General features: G+C 40.6%; 1 long non-coding RNA gene across 1 annotated transcript in view; it reads right to left on the bottom strand.

Annotated features, from left to right (window-relative positions):
• LOC108446742 overlaps nt 1–16,972 on the bottom strand; it is a 97,562-nt gene extending 80,590 nt beyond the window's left edge. The window contains exon 1 of the long non-coding RNA XR_001862037.1: nt 16,791–16,972. This is a non-coding gene — a long non-coding RNA (uncharacterized LOC108446742). The remainder of the gene's footprint in view (nt 1–16,790) is intronic.
• Between the last annotated feature and the right edge of the window lie 3,495 nt (nt 16,973–20,467).

Raw genomic sequence — 20,467 nt, 5'->3', positions numbered from 1 at the left:
TCACACATCTACCCAGTCCCTGCAGTCATTACACACACTAACACACATTTCCCTGTGGAGACAGGTAGATCGAAACTAAACTCCTTGCTTTATCGCCCCGTGCAGCACGAAGCCTGTCCCACATTCTGGAAGGTACTTCTTCAGTAAGAAAAGTGCTTCCTGGATTTTATTAGTACAAGACAGACCTTCTTTTAAAAGAAAAAAACAGCCCCACCCTGTAATTGTTTACCCAAATTGCACAGTCTTCCCGAGTTAAATTGAAAGCCTATTTACTTAAAGTAATCCATTTAATTTTGCTTTGTGAGAACCAGACATACTCTGATCTGGAACTTAGTTCCAGAAACCCCCTCCACATAAAAACTTGATCCTTGAAAATTCCTTGTCTTAGCTTTAAACAGAGCCACTTTGGATGCAACAGCAGAATAACAAAAAAAAAAAAAATTGTTAATTTTGGGGGTTTTTAACCCAGCAGCAGTAAACTTCTAAAACCTGTCCTTCAGCTATATAGACATATGCTCTGGTGCCAGCTTCCAGACTCCCAAAGAGTCAAATTCCTGCATGTCAAACCAGCACCAGTGAGCTCAACTTTTTAACAGTATTCTCAGCATGATTTCCTTTTAAAAAAAAGGATTTGTACAATGATGTGCAGTGATTTACAAAATAATTGCTTTTGGTTTTCAAGTTTAAGAAGAAAACGGATATAGTGTGTTCCACTCCAAATCTGCTGGTATCACAGAGTAGATAGTAGATTTGAGTAGAAAAACTTACACATTGCTACTCTGTCACAATTGCTGTTAATTGATAATTAGACTGCCCTTTGTCTAACGACAATAAATTTGGGCTGAACTGGGCCCAGACGCCTGAGGCCATGCTAGAAATGAGCCAGGGGTTCACCACATGTCAGCACCAAGCTCCTGGATTTGGAGAAGGTGTTTTTGCTTAATAGTGCAACAAAAGGCTGGGAAAAAATTCCTCTAAAGCAGCACGAGTGAGTATAATCTCCACTAAAGTAAAACCTGGTTATGTAAACCATCAGAGTTGAGCAGCACTGGGGATAATTGCCACTATGTCCTACTGCCTAGGTTTCCCCTATGGTTCCAATTTGATACAAAAGTTGAGACCTATATGAGGTTCTGAGAAATAAATAATTCAGAAGGTTATTAAGGTTGTACAGTCCAGTACTGTGGAGGCACCAGGTAGCTGGTTCCTTTTCCAACCTGAGCGAGGTTGTTTGTGTATCCATCTGTAATGAGAAAATAGTCCTGAGTTTCAAGAAATAACTGATCACAGCATTCTATCAAGCGAGAAGGACTCCTCAAGCTGGAGTCTCAGAGACCTGGGTACATAGCACAGACTTCTACCTCTGGCTGTGATGAGACGTCTGGCAACAATAAGCAGACTGTTATCATCACAAGGGATCAAGTGCTCCAAGTGGGGGGGGTTTCACTGTCTCCCTGTGCTCTGGGTCAGTGCTTAACACCATAATCGTCTCTGCATTTGCTTCCTCCAGCTGCCAGGCTAAGTCCTGTGCAGTCCCTGCAGTCTGGTGGTGCAGCAGGCTCAACACAGACACTTTCTGGACTGAATCCAGAGAGCTTTTATTTTATTTTCGACATTAGAATAACCAGATGAGCATGGTTAGGCTTAACACCACTGCAAGTGCTTGTCTGTATATCCCTACCTTGTCCTCTCCAGAGCCCTCTGCAAGTTGATGCCAAGAGATTTCACCCCAGCTAAAGGTGCTACTGCCACTTGCTTGCAGAGTGTTGGTCAGGTGGGTCAGAGGTGTAGCAGCCAAATATAAGCGGGCTGGACATTTCTCAAGTAACTCTAAATTTTATTTTTCTACATATGTAAATAAAATATCAACTGCTGATTTACACGATATGACACTCCTGGCTCCCAGTTTAAGACCCAGAGCAAACCCTGGCAATCACACACAGCTCAAGGCCACCTAGAAGCCTGTCAATAGCACATAGGAGCCCCCTGGGCAATGCTGAATAAACCACAGTGCTCACCCCCAGCAGAACTGTTGGCTGGAGCAAAGAAGGAACAGTTCTGGCCCTGTGGATACGTCCTAGGCAGACAGAAAGCAGACATGGATGACTGTGACCTCCTCGAGCTGCCCTTGCAAATCAAAGGGATATTAGGTGGCCATGGCCCTGCACAGTCCCCCAAAGGCCAAGAGCAGGAGCTCCCTGGGTTCCTGTGACTGTCCCAAGCACAGCCACAGAGCATGGTCAGGCCGAGGCTGTTTGGAAACTTGTCTTGGATTTTTAAGGAGCTGAAGAAGACTGATCTCTGATGTTAGAGCAAATTGCTCTCCCAATTTTTAAACAAAGAGAAGACAAACCTTTCTAATTAAATCATATAAATATTTTGTTTATCATGAGGAAAAGCTAATCTCGTCCTTTCCTCAGATTTCTGTACTCTTGGATGCAGATTAATTATTTTTCCTGAAAGTTCTCTAAAATATTTAGCCTGAAGCAAATATTTGCATAAAAACTTTTAGTTTGAATAATTAAAACTTGGCAAGTGAAAATGCCAAATGCTGGACTACCTTAAAAGTAAGCAGTGTTACCAACTCCATCTGCAACAGACACTTGCATAACATTTTATGAAACCCTTTAGGGCAGGAAAAATTGCACTTTCTCTGCTGACATAATAATAATTTTGTATATGAAAGTGCTACAAATCTACTATGTTAGAGATGTCACTGGTAAAAAGCAAACAAGGACCAGAAAAGATCATAGCTCTACTTCCCAAACATCATGATATAGCTGCTGCACAAAATCTGTGTGTAAAATGCCTCTGAGAAAAGCAGAAGAGCAGCCTGGTTTTCAGACAGCAGTCTCCAAAATAGAGGCATGTTTTCTCACTTTTATTAAAAAAAAAAAAATAGCAAAACCAATTTTGAATGAAAAGTCTTTAAGTTAAAGACTTTTTTTTATTTGAGCACTGATTCTATTAAATGTGGATGTGTCTTGATTTCTAAGTGAACAATTAAATGTTATATGTGTAAGATGGATCAGAATGGTATATATATAGACAGCACTTAATACATCAGGGCATGTTACAACAGATTGCCTAAGTTTATTATTTAAAGAACTGTAAGCCACTGACTAATCATTTATTAAGTTATATGGGAATAACTAACTCATAGGCAATGTATAAAGGTATTCTTTCTACCACCTGCAACCAAACATTTGCTGGATGAAATGAGTCGAATGCCCCCCCACAAAACAACCAAAACAAAAAAGAAGCTGTACAGAAAGACAGAATAAAGGAAAGGTTTTATAACCCAGCCCTCTCCCCAGAATTATAGGTTCTCTTTAAAGATGGGTTAGATAAATATCTTTCATGAAAAGCTTAAATGTCTTGCTGATCCTGCCCTAGGATAGGGGAGGATTAGCCAACCCCCTTGAGGTTGCCTTTCATCAGAACTGTCTATAACGCTATGTTTGTAAAATGTTAGGGATTATCTTGGCAATAAGACTGTCTCCTGTTAGAACAAGACCTTAAAGAGATGAATTAATGACTCTGACTAATTGGATAATGCAGCAAAGGATGGGTCATGTGCTGGATCGAGGTTGAGCCCTGGTCCTGTTTGGGCTGAGCAAGCTGACACAGCCCTGCACTACAGCTGGCTCGTGGCTGCACAGACTGAAAAGTTGTGGCCAGCAGCTGTGGTGTTTGGGAGCTCTATCCTCCAAAGGTCATTTCCTAACATGATAAATGGTGCAGCGAGGATGGGCCCTGCCTGCTGCACGGAGCTCTGTTCAGAGATAAGCGCGGCGAATTCCTGCACGTGTGGGTTGGAAATATCAGCTGGCTGTTTGATGTGCTGTGACAGTGTGGGAGGTGACCTTTCCCCTTGCTTGCTCTTCTCATCATCTGCTCATTGATACAGCAGCATCCGAGTGCAGACTGAGAAGGAAGCAGCACTTGTACCGTGTGAGAGCAGCTGCTGCAGGAGTGAGCTGTGCTGGAGGGTGCCTGGCTGCTCCCTCACTGGCCACTGGCCACAAGGATGCCTAAGCAGCCACAGCCAGAGCTCTGTTTTGTTGTCATTCCTTAGGACAGGTGCATGTTTTAAGCAGGGACCCGAGGGGTCCTCAGGCCTGACCTGGCCCCGGTGAGAGCAGCAGCCTGGCTGCACCCCAGGATATTCCCCAGCTCACGTGGGGACAGGGCCATGCCCCTCTCAGGCTGCCTTTCACCAAGGGTGCAATTAGCACCCAAATGACTGCAGGGTAGACTCTCATGCTACTCTCATCGCTGCCAAAGCAGCCACAGCAAGAGCTCTGTTTTGTTGTCATTCCTTAGGACAGGTGCATGTTTTAAGCAGGGACCCGAGGGGTCCTCAGGCCTGACCTGGCCCCGGTGAGAGCAGCAGCCTGGCTGCACCCCAGGATATTCCCCAGCTCACGTGGGGACAGGGCCATGCCCCTCTCAGGCTGCCTTTCACCAAGGGTGCAATTAGCACCCAAATGACTGCAGGGTAGACTCTCATGCTACTCTCATCCTTTCAAAGGCTCAGTGCAAAACTCCCTTTTCTCTCGTCAAGTCCCAGCCCAACCAGCCTAAGAAGAGCCTGGCCTTGAGCATCCTTGAACAATTCAATATATTTCCCAGTTAGTCACAGACAACACCATGGTTCTTAACTCATCACCTCAAGGTCCTTTCCAGAGCGAGGCAGTCTTTTTTTGCAAAGATATCCATTAATATTTGACAGACTGAGCCTTATAGCAAATGTGCTGGATGGACCTCAGCAGGTGATCAAAGTGCTCTCTCCCAGCGCAGGCTCTGCTGGCCTTACAAACACTTAGGGAAGGACCCCAAATCTTTGCTTCTGTGCCATTATTTCTTCTGTTTTCAATAAACCAGGGCCTCAGTGGGGCTTTTTACTTCTTACAGGCACTTGATTGCATTTAGCCTTTTACCGCTTTAGTGAACTAATTTTCAATCAACTTAAAAATGAATTCCAAGTGCAGGGTCCATAATTAAAAAGTAACAGTTAATCCTTTGTGACAATCTGAGTCCAAAATTATGCTTCTAAATTATTTGGACAATCATTTAGGGGGAAAAAAATCTCTTTCCCAAGTCTGATTACATCAATGCTCTAAAGAAACATTTCTTCCTTAGGTCTGATTTCCCTGGTGGTTATGATATAAACCCTGAACTTCTTAAATGTCACTTAATTTATATGATTTTTCTGTTTACCCTTTTAAAATGACAAGTTGTTCTCTAGTATTTATGTCTGTTTGAAAATTAGATATCATGGGCAATCCAGTGCTGCAGCTGCATTTCTGTTAGCTTAAGCTTAGTAAGCACTTACCATAAAAAGAGAAAATAAAAATATGCCTACTCTTACTTTTTCAGTCTTTCCTTTTTTTGCTACAATGTCCACCAATTTTAAACAAACTACTTATTTAACTTCTTACAGTTTGATTCTTAACAGGGTAAGAAATTTAAACTGGTTATTACTTTGCCTTTGGTGAGCGATCGAAGGAGTTATGGGCCTGTTTTTAACTCTCCATTGCTGACAAGGGTTAATTAATTTCACTCCAGCATGTGGTCCCCACTGAACTTTCCTCCTGTGGCATCACCTTGCAGCAGGCAGTGGCTTGCAAACATTATAATCTTTTCAGAAGACCTTTTGACAGTAATGAAATTAAATTGACCTGCGTTGCATCTGGTCTCTGAATTAAGATGGCAAGATTTGTAGGCATCAACTTTGACTGGAGAAGCATAGCCCAACTCCCCAGATCATGCTGAATTTAAAACAATCTCTTTGCCATAATAATTTCACAGTCTTTGCAAAAGGCCATCCTTCTTAACACAGGAAAGGCAAAACAACTTTATCATACTAAGCAGGCACATATGAAATACCTCTGTCTTTATAACCTGTGCTTGTAGTTATTTAATATCAGTGAAAAGAACGTGAGTTAATCTTGAAATTAACTTATATGGCAAAATATTTATGGAGAATTGTAGAGAATGCCCACATTCTACTTGAGTCGGGGAAGATACATCAGCCAGGAAGAGAATTTATTACAATAAAATGTAAAAAGATCTTGTTATTCTTACCCAAGGAGATGAGTCTTGTGTTACTGCACTGTCTGTATGCCTCTAACAATTTCTGAGTCTAAGTTTATTTCTAAGTTTATGGCATGGGGAAGATCTCTGGGATGGACATTCCCAAAGATTTGGTAAAGAAGGGACTAAACGTAGTGACAGGAAGATCATGCATGTGGTTATTTCTCTGGTCAGTGATCACTACTATCAGATCTCAGACTAAAAGAAAATAGGTTCTTCTCATCTCTCCCTGCAATTTAAGAAATAGAAATTCCCACCAGTGTCAACCACTTAATTCTACCTGATTACCTGCTATATTAATATGATGATTTGTTCATTTGAACCCATTGATCTGTTGATTCAGTTTTAATTGCAACCTTGATTTGATCACTGTGTTGCTCCATTCTTAATTACCTCAGAGATACTACCTAAGATTCGCTCAGTCATATGCTGTTTTAATTTCATAGCTCCTTGCTCATTCTAAGTTTTCAGTCCTGAAGTGGGACACCAGGCTGCAACACAGCTCATGAACACAAAGAACTATTTGTAAGCCACTGGTGATACTTCCAAATGAGCAGCCAAGTCATTCCCACAACTCTCGAAACCATTGGAAGCCCCTTCTATTTCATTTCTAAATAGGGAGCCTAAAAGACCTGTCTGAACCTCCCTGTCTTTGGGAATGTATTTGCAAGTTAGATTTCCACTTTAGGATTCAAAGGTGATCTGAATTTTAGGCAGAGATTTCTGAGTTCCATAAGCAGCAACCCAAGATTATTCTTCCCTGAAAAGTAATAAATAAATAAATAATTCACTTGATATAATTTTTTACTCATACTGAATTCTTACATAACCCTCCCTTAAGACAAAATTAAAATTTCTACTGGAACATGAAGAAAAAGGAAATGAAGTTTGATAGAGGCCACTTGTTGAATAAAAACCTTAAGGTCCCTTTTTTTTGTGTAGATGCATATGAAGAGCTAAACCCCCCAAAGGGCCTTACAGGAGACATAATTAAATTTCATTGTCTCAAAGCCCAGGGCAGAAAGAAATTGAACCAAGGGTAAGAAAAGAAAGGTCAGAGATAAAACGTTGCGTGAAATGTCACACGCTACGCAGGAATGGCATGGCTGTGTATTTGCTGGTTTTGTGAGAAGGCATAAATGCTCATTTTTCACCTGTTGAACATAAGGGGAAGGAGGAGTATAGTGCAGAATAAAGCAATGGGACCAAGGGGCCTCTGAGAGATCAAGATGACATCCAGTGTGCCTTATCACCTGACATATCTAAAAACCAGTAGCTAGTACTGAGGTGAAACTTGAGGAGTTTGAGACTTGCCACCCTCCATGAACATCAAGCTATTTTGGGAACCACCAAGGAAGAAACTCTTACAAATTTTAAGGCAAGAGCTTCAGCACAGTTACTTATTCATGCAGCTGTGGGAGGTCCAGGCAACACACACCTCCTTTTGCATTTCCTTCTGTGAGTAAGTCAATGCCCTGGGCTGCTGGAAAACCAAAGCAACTGGAGTATCAGAAGCAGTATGCTGACATGTATGTATCCGTGTGGTGGAAAAATGGAATAAACCAAAATTTATTTGCTTCAATAAAATTAACTGTGTGATTTTGCCTTGGTCATATCACCAGAATTTCCTTAATTTTCCATATTTTTGCCAGTAAACTTTTGTGTGATGTTTCACTTCTTGAGACTATCTGGTGGGGATTTCTCTGTGCTAAAACAGAGTAAGGGAACCCCAAGATTAACCCCTTTAGTTAAGGATCTGGGGTGTAACAAGGGTCCAGGGCCATTATTCAGTTACAGGAGGCGAGGGTGAGATCTGAGCTGCTGGCAGCTTATACAGGGGCTTAACACAACGTTTCTCAGCCTTCCTCTGTGGGAGTTGCTTTTGTCTGTTCTGAGATATGCTGTGCTGCAGGAGGCTGAACTCTGTTCCCCCTGAGCAAAGCAGCACCAATCCTGCTTCCTGCTGGATCCTGCAGCAGTGGGATGTGCCCTGGGCTGCCCTCAGCTCACAGAGCAGCCCCCATGTGCACTGGAGATGCTCAAGCTCTTCAAAAGACACAAAAACTGCCCCCAAATTTCCTCTGCCAGGTCTGTCTCTTGCTCTGTTTGTACCTGTCTGGCATAATGGGGTCTCCAGGCACTGCACTGCTAATAATAACTTCAAAGTACCTTTTTAAAGTTTAAGAGTTGAGCTTGAAAACAACTCCTACACATGACATCTTTTAAAGATAGCAGTCAGTGGACTAGAGAATATTGACAATTGCAGTACTAGGATAAGTAAACAAGTCTCTGTGGATTTGATAGCCCAATAAATATCCATTATTGCTTGTTGCCAGGCTATGTGCCTGAAAATGAAAATGAGGATAGAACAGTTCTTAATGGCTGATAGCAAAAATAATCGAGTCTTATCTAAATCAAACTTTATTGGCCTGGATGAATTATTTTTGGCCTCCTGTAATCAAAGCTGAAAATTCACCTGTCAGGCACAGTATGGTAAAACTCATTAGAGCCTCACCATGTGCTGTTATGAAATTGCTCCATATGGCAGTGCATGATTGTTTATTTACTAGATTCAAATATAGGCAGGTTTCAGAAATAGAAAAAAATAAATTATTATTTTCAAATTCCTTCAAGGCAAAAGTGTATATGCTGAAGTTCCAGACTTCGGTGATGGAAATATTTCACTTGTAGAAGGAATTTTGCCTTGTACTGCAGTGAAGCTATTGATCAGGCAATTGGCAATCCTCAAGTGTGAGGACTCATTAAAGCAAAGGTATATGAATCATTTTTTAATGACATCTCTTTGCTTTCAGCAGCTTAGCATGTGTCCTGGTTTCAATGGATGCACTGTAATTTAGGCAAGCTGTCTACAGACTTCAGCCATTACTCTTACCATATGTTTTCTTCAAAAATTACCATGCACTGGGGCCTGCTCGCTGCAGTTGTGGAGTGAGGTGCACTTTCTCTGCTGTATCAGCACGTTAACACTACTTGAAAAAACAAGAGTAATGTGCTTATAAAAAGAAATTCCCAATTAGCAAGTTTACTGCATGTGTGTTAACTTGGATTAAATACATTCCAATTATGGGCAGCTCATTATTAAAACTACAGCCAGCTGTTTGCCAGAAATGTGAGATCTGGTAAACAAGTCTTTCCCTGCTTCCCTGCAAAAGATCCCAGGTTATTTCCCCTTCTCATTGGTTCCCAAACAAGTACAACACTGCAGTACAAAACTGCAGCTCTGCCATCCCATGTATACATTTCGAAGCAGGAAAACGCCAGGAAGTTTGATGTGTTGGTTAAAATACAAGTAAAGTCAGATTTTAAAGGCCAGAAGAGCTTTCAGGCTCATGCACAATTTGGGAAACAGGCTGTTAGCAGCTTCCCTTACCAAGAACACTGGGAAAAAATTTGTATTGAAACAAGGAGGATGCCGTTCTTCTAGTTCCATTTGTTTTGATGGCCTCAGGTCAAGTGACTCAAATGCATCTCTTGGCTTTACTGTGCTGAACTGTTAGACCATTCAGGTGTTTCTGGGACCTTTCAGAGTGGGCCCAAATTACAGAGAAATGTGTGTATTTATCCTAAAGCTTAAGTATTTAATGTTTTAATGAGTGAATACAAAACCAAGCAGAAAGGGTACAAGTTATGTTTCCTGTTACATCCTTAACTTCATTGCATCACCTAAAAAATATCTACTTAAAAATACAAGCCACATTTTCCACTTAATCCATGATCCAGTTATTTCAATGGAAGTTAGTTACTGAAGTAGGATTTAAATGCTTCTGGACTGCAAAATATCCTTGGAAGTTTCAAAATGTGACTGGTGTAGAATGAGAGGATTTTTGTTCAACACAGTGTTTTCAGGCATACATTTTTGGGAGAATGGTGTTATGCCAGGAGGCCACCAGTAGCACTTGTACTGCTGTATTTACAGGAAAACAGGGATACAGCTCTCAGAGAGCACCAGCAGTCTGAGGGGGGGGGGTGGTGGAATCTGTTAAATTTGACTTCTGTTCCAGCATCATTCAGATGAATGACAACATCCAGAGTCTGTTCCCTGCTGCTGACACAGAGGAAGCAGAAAACCAAGGACCCTCTCTCACTGTGTAGATGGAGGAGCTGGTGGCTGCAGGGAAACAGCTTAAAACCCCCATATCACAAACAGCAGCCAACAACACTTGCTTTTGATGTCTGTGCTCACCCAAAGTCCAGATAAATCCAAACTTTAGTTTCTAGAAAGACATTTATTCCTCAGCCCTATGCCTGCAAAAACAGCCCAGCCAGGGCTGCGTGAAACTGAGCTGTGCCAAGAAACTGCTGCTGTCTGCTCACAGGACTTTTAGGTCTGTGATATTTCAATTATATTTGTACAGTGCCAAAATCTAACAAAAGAAAGGGAGTAGATGCAATTAAATTTTAAAAAAAAGGAAGATAAAGGTTGCTCATACAGCATATTTCATTCAGATACTGCTTTAAAGCAGACTCAGTGACAGAGGACGCACATGGCCAGCTCAGGTGGAGGCCTCAGTGTAGTGCTCAGGTGTCCTGCAACCATCACACCAGTCCAGAAGTGTCAGAAAAAAGCAGGAAGATTCTCCTTCATTATTTAAACACAGAAAAAAATTAAGATTGTATTCCTGGGTCCCACCCTTAGCATCTCATAGTTGCTCTGTGTGGCTTCCTTGTCCCTACCCTTGAACTGAGAGTAGTATTTAAAGAGGAATTAAGCATGTTAAAGAAGCATGTAGAAGGTGGACGGACCTCTGTACTGAAATTTTAGGACACAGATAAGCATGGGAGTTTTAAATCTTACACAAGGAGGAAGAAACATCAGTTGTCCCCAGGTGTTATCTTGGTCTGAGAAAAACACTCTTATTTCCAACGGTATCTGGGTTAAACAGCACGTGGGCAAGACAGATGCAGAATCTCTCTTGAATTATGGAATATCAGTTCCTAGTGTTACTTGAACAAAATCCCCACAGGTAACCAACATTTTCCCAACCCAACAAAAAAACCAATCCAAGCTAGCAATAACTGAAACAGGAGATCCATCTGAAGGACACCTCTATGACTTGGATGAATCTCTCTGTATTTTTAAGCAAAATACACTTTTCAAAGCCAGTAGAAAGAGGATAATTAAGGACCACAAAGAAATATCACTCACAAAATCATAGTATTTGGGGGCTTATAAAAGAGGAGAAAAATACTTGTATCAAATATGGACCAAGGAGAGAGCACTGGAGGGTTAGGGAAAAGACAATCCCACTGTAGGCTGTCACACGCTTTCACACTGTCATTAGGAAATTCTGTCTAGTAGACAAAGAGTTTTCTGGCTCAAGGGATATTGCTATAAAGGTTTTCAGCATTGTTTGTGCATAATCTACGTATAACATTCAACTTGGGAATGAGATATGATGTAGAAAATTGCCTTTGCAGTCCTTGAAGTCAATAACTTAGCTGTGCAACCTTAATTTATAAGGGAAAAAGGAAGGTAGTTGGAACATGAATTTGGATCACCGTCAGATTTGGGAATGAAAGTAATTAATGCTTCTGTGAAACTCCCCTGATAGTTATTTTTGGATTCAAAATCTTTAAAGAAAAGTTTTAATTTAGGGGCAGAAGCTCATTATATTCTCAAAAGAATCCTGCTGTACTAAATCATTCTGTCTCCAATTCATAGCCCCACATTCCCTCTGTACGTACAGCTCCTTCAATGATAAAGCAGCAAATTATTTCCCACCTGAACTACTGAAACTTTGGCTCTCTGAGTTGTTCCAAATTGAGGCTGCTTGCCCTCATAATCCAGGCCCTTACTATTACCATGGAATTATGCTGACCAAAGATTTTCTTTTCACTTTATGTCAATATTTTCTGCTGGCTGTCACACCCCCATCTTTTGAATTTCCTCACACCTTTCCAAGCAACTACCTTGGAAAGAATCTGCTCTACAGCTCTCCTTAACTCCCCAAACCACTGCTAACTGTTGTTTCCTTCTGTAGTACTCCCAAGACATCATGGGGTTGTCAAAAAACTACTGAGGTGATGACTTCATGTGATTGACAGCCGTGAATTTCACCTCTCTGCTTTCTCCAGCTCCCCTCTTCATCAGTTTGTAATTTTATCTGACATTTTTCAGTTGTGGATTGTATGTTGCTGCAGACTGTGAAATGTTCAGGCCATATTCGGTGATATTGTGATATATTAGTAATAAAGGACAATGGAATTGTACTCCTGGGGAAGGGAGAGTGAAGGACTTCAGTGACCTTTAGGCTGTGGGTTTATTTTTTTATTTTAACCTGTTCTTTAATGCCTTTTGTGACTAAGTCCCTGGTGGTACCAACCAGGCAGAAATTAATATTTAATCCTACTCCAAATTCCTGAATCCTTCAGCTCTGTGAGTTCTGTAGGAGTCTTCATTTGCACTTGGAGCTACAGTTCTAGGGATCAGCACAGGTTCTGCTAAAGCCAATGGAAAGGTTCTGGTTGGCTACAAGTGGCACTGAAACAGGGGCTCGGGCAACTAAACAGAGCAGTGAGTTTAGGAAAGGTTTCATCTATTTACTTATTCCCCCTTATACAAAAATCACCTTTAATCTTTGGTTATTTACATTCTCCAAAGCAAGTACTTATGACAGACAGCTGCAAACAAAACCCAAAGGTTTTGGAGCTGAAAAGCAAGCAGCTGTGCTCTGCCACTTCTATTGGCATGGGGACGCATTTTCAGATTCTCAGTCAAGCCTACAAGTGCTGTTCAAGGTTCACACAGGGATAACTGCATTTTGAAAACTTCCAAAAGGCCAGCACAAACACGGGGGCCTTATCCTTGCTTTTAAGCCAAGGGGACTATTTATGTGAACAAATTTAAGCACTGAGCAAGCTTTCACAGGTTTGTGCACTGATATTATAATCACACACGTGTGCAGAATTGTTAATTGTCCTAATTCCTTGGCTATTTCAGTAAGAATAATGAAAGGAAAATCATATGCATACTTCAGTATTAGCTTAGTCTCTCTCCTGCTGCCACTGATAGCTCTTTCGAATTACAAATGGTAGCCAGTGTTTGCTGAGAAGGATGGCCACACCATTCTCACTGTTAGCCCTTGAAGAATGTATTACTACAGAAAAATCCTGTCTGTAAGATTTGGGTTTTGAAAAATGTCTCTCTTGGAGAAGTGCCACTAAGCATTTAATTTTTTTTTTAGCAAGATTTTCCACCCCTGTTTTAATAGGCTGTTATAGCCTTTAACATACCATGAAATTAAATGCCTCCATTGGGGATCCATAACTTATCATAACAATAGTATTTCTAGCACTTGTTAGAACTTTGAGGAAAGTTGGAAGGTGGTATAATAATAAGTGTAGCATTTTAAAGGACTACAGAATTGTCACTATACATTACTGAGCTCCCATAGTTAACCCATGAATTAAAAGCATATAAAAGTGATAATAGCTGGGTTTCTAAAGAAATGACTGATACTTGGTGAGATTATCACTTTGCTGGAATTAGCCTGTGATCCGCTGGGAACCATAAACCCCACAAAATATGTGGAAGCACATTAATTTGATAACTGACCCTGCTTGAAGCAGAAGGTTGCACTAGCTGACCTCCTGAGGTTCCTTCCAACCCAAATTGTCCTATGATTCTAATCACTTCTACTAATTTTTGCTAGGTACCTGTAATGATACATATATTAGGTATGTAGCAAGAACAGATCACTTTCTTCTTGCTTGCATAATATTACAGAATCTCCAGAGTAAAATTAATTAAAATCTGAAGGCCAAATTATTCCAAATGTAAATGGCCTTTTAAATAAGGGGAGCTGGTATGTACACCCCTCTCTGGCACTGAAGAGATGTACATGGTCTAATTTATAGAGGTGCCAAGCATTTACAGTCTCCAATCAAATTTCTTTTCTTTCAAGAAAGGAGGGACATTCTCCAACCAAGCAATCTGCATGTCCTAAGAAAGGAAAACTTTAAGAGTACTCACAGCTCTGTGTGCTTCAGTATCTTGCCCAGAGCCAAAGCTTGACTCAGTGTTCAATCCTTCAAGGCTCCAGCAAATAAATGCTCAACGTGGAATCATTCAGGTTGGAAAAAAGCTCCAAGACCATCAAGTCCAACATTTAACCCAGCACTGCCAAGTCCACCACTAATCCACATCCCAATTGCCACATCTACACATCTTTTAAATCCCTCCAGGGATGGTGACTCCACCAATTCTCCAGGCAGGCTGTTCCAATGCTTGACAACATTTTCATGAGTCACTTCCCATCTTTGCCATGCTGGTTTATTCTGAATCACCTCAAACCCTCCTTGAGCTGTGTACACTTCTGTATTGACTGATTGTTAGTTTAAAAGGTCTTAAAGAAGGGGCTGTCACTGACTGTATTTGAACAGCTTTCTAGTTTTCACCACTGTGGCCATTCTGGACTGTTTGTTTTTACCACAGGAGAATTTTACAACTCCTTTTGAGAGAGTTAGGAGGATATCTACACCTCCTCAATGAAACCGAGAGACACATTGCAAAAAAACCATTTTCACAATGACCAGAATTTGACAGAGACAAAATCTGCTAAGCTCTAAATTTAAGTAAGGCACTTGCAGGCTTGAGATTACTTAAAAAAGCAAAATCATGGACAGTGATTATTTAGTTAGCTTTTGAAAGGTAACAGAACCATCGCATAGGGAACTTCCACCAGCCTTTAAGTATCCTAGAGGGAACAGGATTTATTTTGACACAAATCTCAAAATAAAAAAGAGTAATTGAGGGTAGCCACAAGAGAGGTCAAAAATCTTCCTAGAGAGTCTAGGGCTCTATTTTTACTAGAGGGAAAACCGAATGCTCATTAATTAACATTGCCAAAGATCTTTAAACACTACTGGAAAGACACATTCATTTTCTTGATCTGAATTATAAAGCTAGGTTCAAAGGAATTTTTCTGTAGTGGTGGAAATTTGGATTAGCACCAGTGAGTTAATCTGAGCCTGTCCACATTGGAACACTGGAACCCTGGACATACAGAGAGTTTGAGACTACACCTCAAAAAATGTTAGTTTAAGGTATGGGAACTCCTTCCATTGATGGCTGAAGAGGCAAGAACAGGAAATCACATCTGAAATATTTACACAGTCAACTGTGGCTGAAACCTTGTTTGGTATCACACTAGAGCAGCATGAGAAGGGTGAAAAAAAATCACGAATTCCACCACACACAGGCCCCCCTCCAACATAATGCCTGAAGTTTTCAGGCCATCTAAGGATTTGTCCATCACCAGGCACAACTGATGGCTCCACAAAATGATAGCTAGTACTTGTCAGGATGAAAAATAAGAAAGGAGTAATAATGAAATATTAATGTACACCCTGTTTAATTAAATGACAATATCATTTTCTTGTAATCCCTCTCTAACTCTGCTGGAAGAGTACAGTGTTGACATGATAATTTTATAAACTTCCTTGACAGTTCACGTTAAACCATCCTTCATCACCATAGATTGATAATTGGCACTTACAAAGGAAATGAAATGTCTGAAAAAGTCATTAAACATGCCAAATATCTGAGGAGACCCAGTGCAATGGCAAAGATATCTAAATCACTGTGTAAGCAGCTAAAGAGCTGCTTTCCTTTATAAACTCGCTGAAAAAAGAAAAAAGTCATGACTTCCTATTATATTTTTAATGCAATGGAAGTGAAACCGTTACTTTGAGACAGATTCAAGTCTTACTTCCATCAGGTGATTTTGGCAGCAATTTCAATTAAGTCAATAAAGTTATAGTATTTGGCTTTAGATCTTCTCTCCCCTCCTTTCACCTTCCTCCAGGAAGTAGAAAAAGGAGATAAACCCTTCTTTCTGCAGCTCTTCCCTTAATAATCTATTACAACAGAATCTTGTCAGAAAGCCTTATTTGGATATTTCCAAGTGATCTATTTCACTGTACTGGTCATTTCATCCCTCACAGTCTATGCAGACCCACTCAATAAACTGCAGACACCCTTCCCTTTAGTCTACTTTGGGATTTAAATTCCTCCTGGCTGCTCTATCTGTGCAGTTTAAACTGCTTGAAAAAGCAAGAACTTTGTTTAATTGCAGAAAGTTGGTAAATATCTGAGCAAAGGAAGTTCTTGAGGATATGCCAAATATCCTGGCCTGTCCCTCAACCTAGGCCAGGCTCAGGAAAAATAAGAAGAAACTGATAAGGAGTAAAATTTCCTCTGTCAAAATTTCTCTTGCTTGTCTTTTCACTGCTTAATGTAGATGGAAAAACACTTATAAAAATTATGGTTTTTGATAGTTACACAATCATAATAATTTCCCAAAGCCAGATAATGGGGACAGAAGGTAGAGACAGCTGAGCATCAGAACTGCCAGCTTCATTTGAACATGGCCAGGCCACTGAAACCCCTGTGACTGGATCATCCCCTGGCCTGAATTCACTGAAATCCTGGAGACAAGAGTGGACAAGGTACAAGACAAAGTTGCCAACTGTCTGATACTTTTGATCCCATTACAAGCATTTATTGTAATGAGAAATCACACCTACTTAAACAAGCAAAACGACCACCTACCTTTACAGCAAATGAAATGGCAGAACCAGATCTTTTTCAACTTTAACATGACTGAATTTTTCAGTTTCTCTTCTTACTCTCAAAGGACAAAAAGAATTCAGTAAATTAACTGTCTTACCTGCATTTTATGAAGCTAACTTCTTTATTTTGATTGAAGCTGGATACTTGGTGTATCAAACAATTCAGTGATGAATCAGAGATGAATTTCTGCTGTCACTTCTATGGTCCACAGCTCAGAAGCTTCATATTGTGGACAAGTTGTTACACCTTTGCATAATTGACTTTAAAATGGCATTCTACCCTCTGAAAACAAAATTTTAAAAAAAGTTTATATTTCCTAATGTAGTTAAATATTTTCCAAAACTATGTAATTTATCTAATGAAGCAGAGAAGAACATTAAACCTGTTCCTAAGATACATTATAGGATGATTTTGAGACTATATAAATAGGCTTTTGAGAGTATAGGTGAAAGGAAAACCAGTATGGTAGATATAGATGACAAAAAAATTCTGCCATGATTGTTTTTCCCTCTAATTAACCATCAGCTCTTCTCATTGATAAAAGGAATGGGAGGTACAAAACATCCCTCAGAAACTGGCCCAACTTCCACAGATTTTTGAAAATTCTCATAAAAATCTTTATTAGCCCAGACCTTAAGCTTTATGAGACAATAATCACAAGGCTTTGCTAAGAGCAGCAGTGCATGGATGTGTTTGAGGGGTCTGAAAATCCTGAGCATAACCCTCATGAGTGATAGCAACCACCCTCATGCCCAGCTCTCACAGCATCCATTTCTTCACAGGACCAGGAAAAATTTCTGTGAAAAAGGCTTTGAAAGCAGCAGCTCCACACAATACCCATGTGAGGCAGTGTGAATTTATATTTTAAGGTGCTCTAGGACCTTGTAAAACCACAGAATAAATTATTTCCATATTTCAGCTCTGACCTTACTGTAAAACTTTTGCTCTATGAATAATCCCATTTCATTATTGCAAGGTTGCATTTCTGAAGGTTGGTTGTAAATTACATCTATAAATAATTTCGCAAGTTACTGTTAGCAAGTTGCTTGTTACTTTTATCTTTAGGAAGGCCTGTCCTTAGACCACCTCAATTCTGGTCCTTCACCTTTCCTATTAAGCCAAAAATCCAAAATATACAGTGATGGCTACCTGAGTTTGTATCCATGTTGTCAATTACCATCTAAATTTCTTACCTAATGACAACAGAACTTGCCCAAATGAGCTGAACCATTAAGCTACTACTCTGGACATCATGTTTTTACTTCAGCCCTGCTTTTCTCACAGTGTGTTCTCTGACCATCAAAGACTCAAAGGAGAAGGAAGGTTGGGGGTAGGTTGAACAACTGGATTCTAATTTTTTGTCCCCCCATAAAAAAACCTATTCAGCTCCTTTGCGACCTGTCCAGATCCCGTGGAAATCAATGTAAAGACTCACATTGATTTGACAGAGTATGTTTGCCAGGCCTTTAACGTTTCTAAAGCAAAATTTAATAGGATACCTAATTAAAGACTTAATTAATGCCTGGATGATGTTTTCTGAAAAAGAAGTGAAATTAATGCTCATGGTATTCACAATTCTCCACACCAGCCTACTGATTCTATGCTGATTAAAATCTCCTGAATGTATTATATATTTAGAATTACAGAAATTAATACTTTTTTAAAAAACAGAGCTTATTCATTTAAGAGGAGAAAGAAGAGGATTCACCTCCTTTTCTATCTTGTAGGTGCTTAGAGCTTACTATGACCACTAAAGCCCAGAGAAATTTATGTTTTTATTTACAAAAGGCTGCATGCTATCAAAGATGCAGACTTCTCCATTTTTTTTCTTGTTCTTTTTTTTTTTTTTTTGACCCTGGTAATAAAGCTGATTTTTTTTCTTGCTGTAGCCTGAAACAAGATAGCTGATTCTCAGGTGGAAAAATAATTAGTAACATGGGAAGCTGAATGAATTTTGAGATATTGAGGAAAATATAGTTTGAACTGTCAGGTTTACTCACCCACAGGAACTACAAAGCAGCAAAGAAATAAAAACCTCTTAGAACTTAAAGCTTTCATCAAACTATTCCCTCTGGCTGATTTTTTTTCCCAAATCTCTCTTTTCCCAGTGGTTCCTATTAGAAACACAAATAGTGTGCCTCTCTGCGTAGTGACAAATGTCATACTTACTTCTTTTAAAAATACTATTAAATTATTATTACCTTTTAATATGAGGGTAGAAAGACTATGCAACCTGTACAGTCAAATACACTTCACAGGAGCGCTTGCACTGCCTGGATTTTCAAAGGAAATGGGAACTGTCAGTAGCTCAGGTATCGCTGTTTACGAGGCCAAAGGGAGTTACCCTTTGTTTGGCACCCCAACCAACACAGGTGTAAGGCCTGCCAATAACAGCAGGGAAAGTTCTCTGTATGGATTGGCAGAGAGGATCCTTGCAGTCTCTCCCATACCCTACTGTGAACAGATTGTGAAAAATTTATGGATAGAAATTGATTCCTTGCATTACAATTACAAAAGAATGAGAAAGATCAGCACCCAGTGCCTCAGCAGGCCACTGAGGCTTTTGTTATTTGTGATGTTTTGTACCTTTTGCTCATGTTTTCTTTGTACCCTCTTCAAAGTCGAGAGCCCCAGGTGTATCAATGGCAGTGCTCAAACAGGGGAGGCTGGAGCTCCACGCCTGCTCTGAGATATGTGTTGATCATAGGGATCTCAGGAACTTGTTGGGAAAACTTGAGAGACTGGAAGGCCACAATAGATGGCTAGAAACTCCTTTGTGAACATAGGAAGAGAAGAAGAAGAGGTGAAGTTGCATTTTATGTAACAGAAAAATCCAAATGTATGGAGGTGAGCTGCGACCTATTAAGTGCCTTTGAATCAAGACCAGTGGGGTCAGCACCGAGGGGGATCTTGGGTTTGGTGTCTCTTACTGACCCCCTAATCAGGATGGTGAGGCTGATGAAACCTTTCTCTGGCTGCTGATGGAACTCTTGGACCCACAGAACCTGGTCCTCAGGAGTGACTTCAATTACCCAGACATTTGTCGTCAGAACAGCACAGCCAGGCAGGAGCAGCTCCAGCTGTGGGCTCTGACACACCCTCTCTCCTGTTTCAAGCTCTAGCAGCGATGATGAGAGGAATGATCCCACTCAAAGTGTCTGCTCCTTTGATGCCTGAACTCTCACCAAAATGTCTTTCTAATTGTGAGGCTGAGTTTCCCCATGCCAGCAGCAGTGGTGCAGTGCCTCCCTCTGCCAGCAGCCTCTGGCCACTTGCCCGCTTCTCCAGCCACAGGGGCATTTGCAGCCCATTGTTGTGTCAGAGCTCAATGCCCCAAGCAAGAACAGCTCGTGCTGCTCTCTGTTAAGGGTGCCTCCTCCTCTCTCCACATTTTGTTCCCTTCAGCTGATTGCACTGTTCCTAAGGCACTGCTTGCATCAAGAGCACGTTCAGGGAAGCACAGAGAGAGCCCATATGAGGAGCTGCAGGATGTGTTTCGCAAAGACGACAAACTACACCAGGTTCCTTAGTAAGAACCACTAACCTGTAAACTTGGAATTCATTCTTAAAGGGAAGGAAATTGCTGCAAGCCAGGGTACACTGAAAAGCACAAGAGATTCTCCAGATCAAAGTATTTGCTAATTATTTTGTAACAAAGTGTCCCAATCCCTTGTTAAGCCATGCCCATTAGAAGCACCAATTTCTTCGTGCATTTGCACTAGTGACTTGTAGCTGAGCCTTTCTCCTCCTTCACTACAGCCTGCTTTTCCCGGG

Source organism: Corvus brachyrhynchos, unplaced genomic scaffold, assembly GCF_000691975.1.
Source record: "Corvus brachyrhynchos isolate BGI_N302 unplaced genomic scaffold, ASM69197v1 scaffold5, whole genome shotgun sequence".
NCBI lineage: Eukaryota > Metazoa > Chordata > Aves > Passeriformes > Corvidae > Corvus > Corvus brachyrhynchos.
The sequence above is the reverse complement of the archived record's forward strand: the minus strand, read 5'-3'. Positions and strand labels throughout refer to the sequence as shown.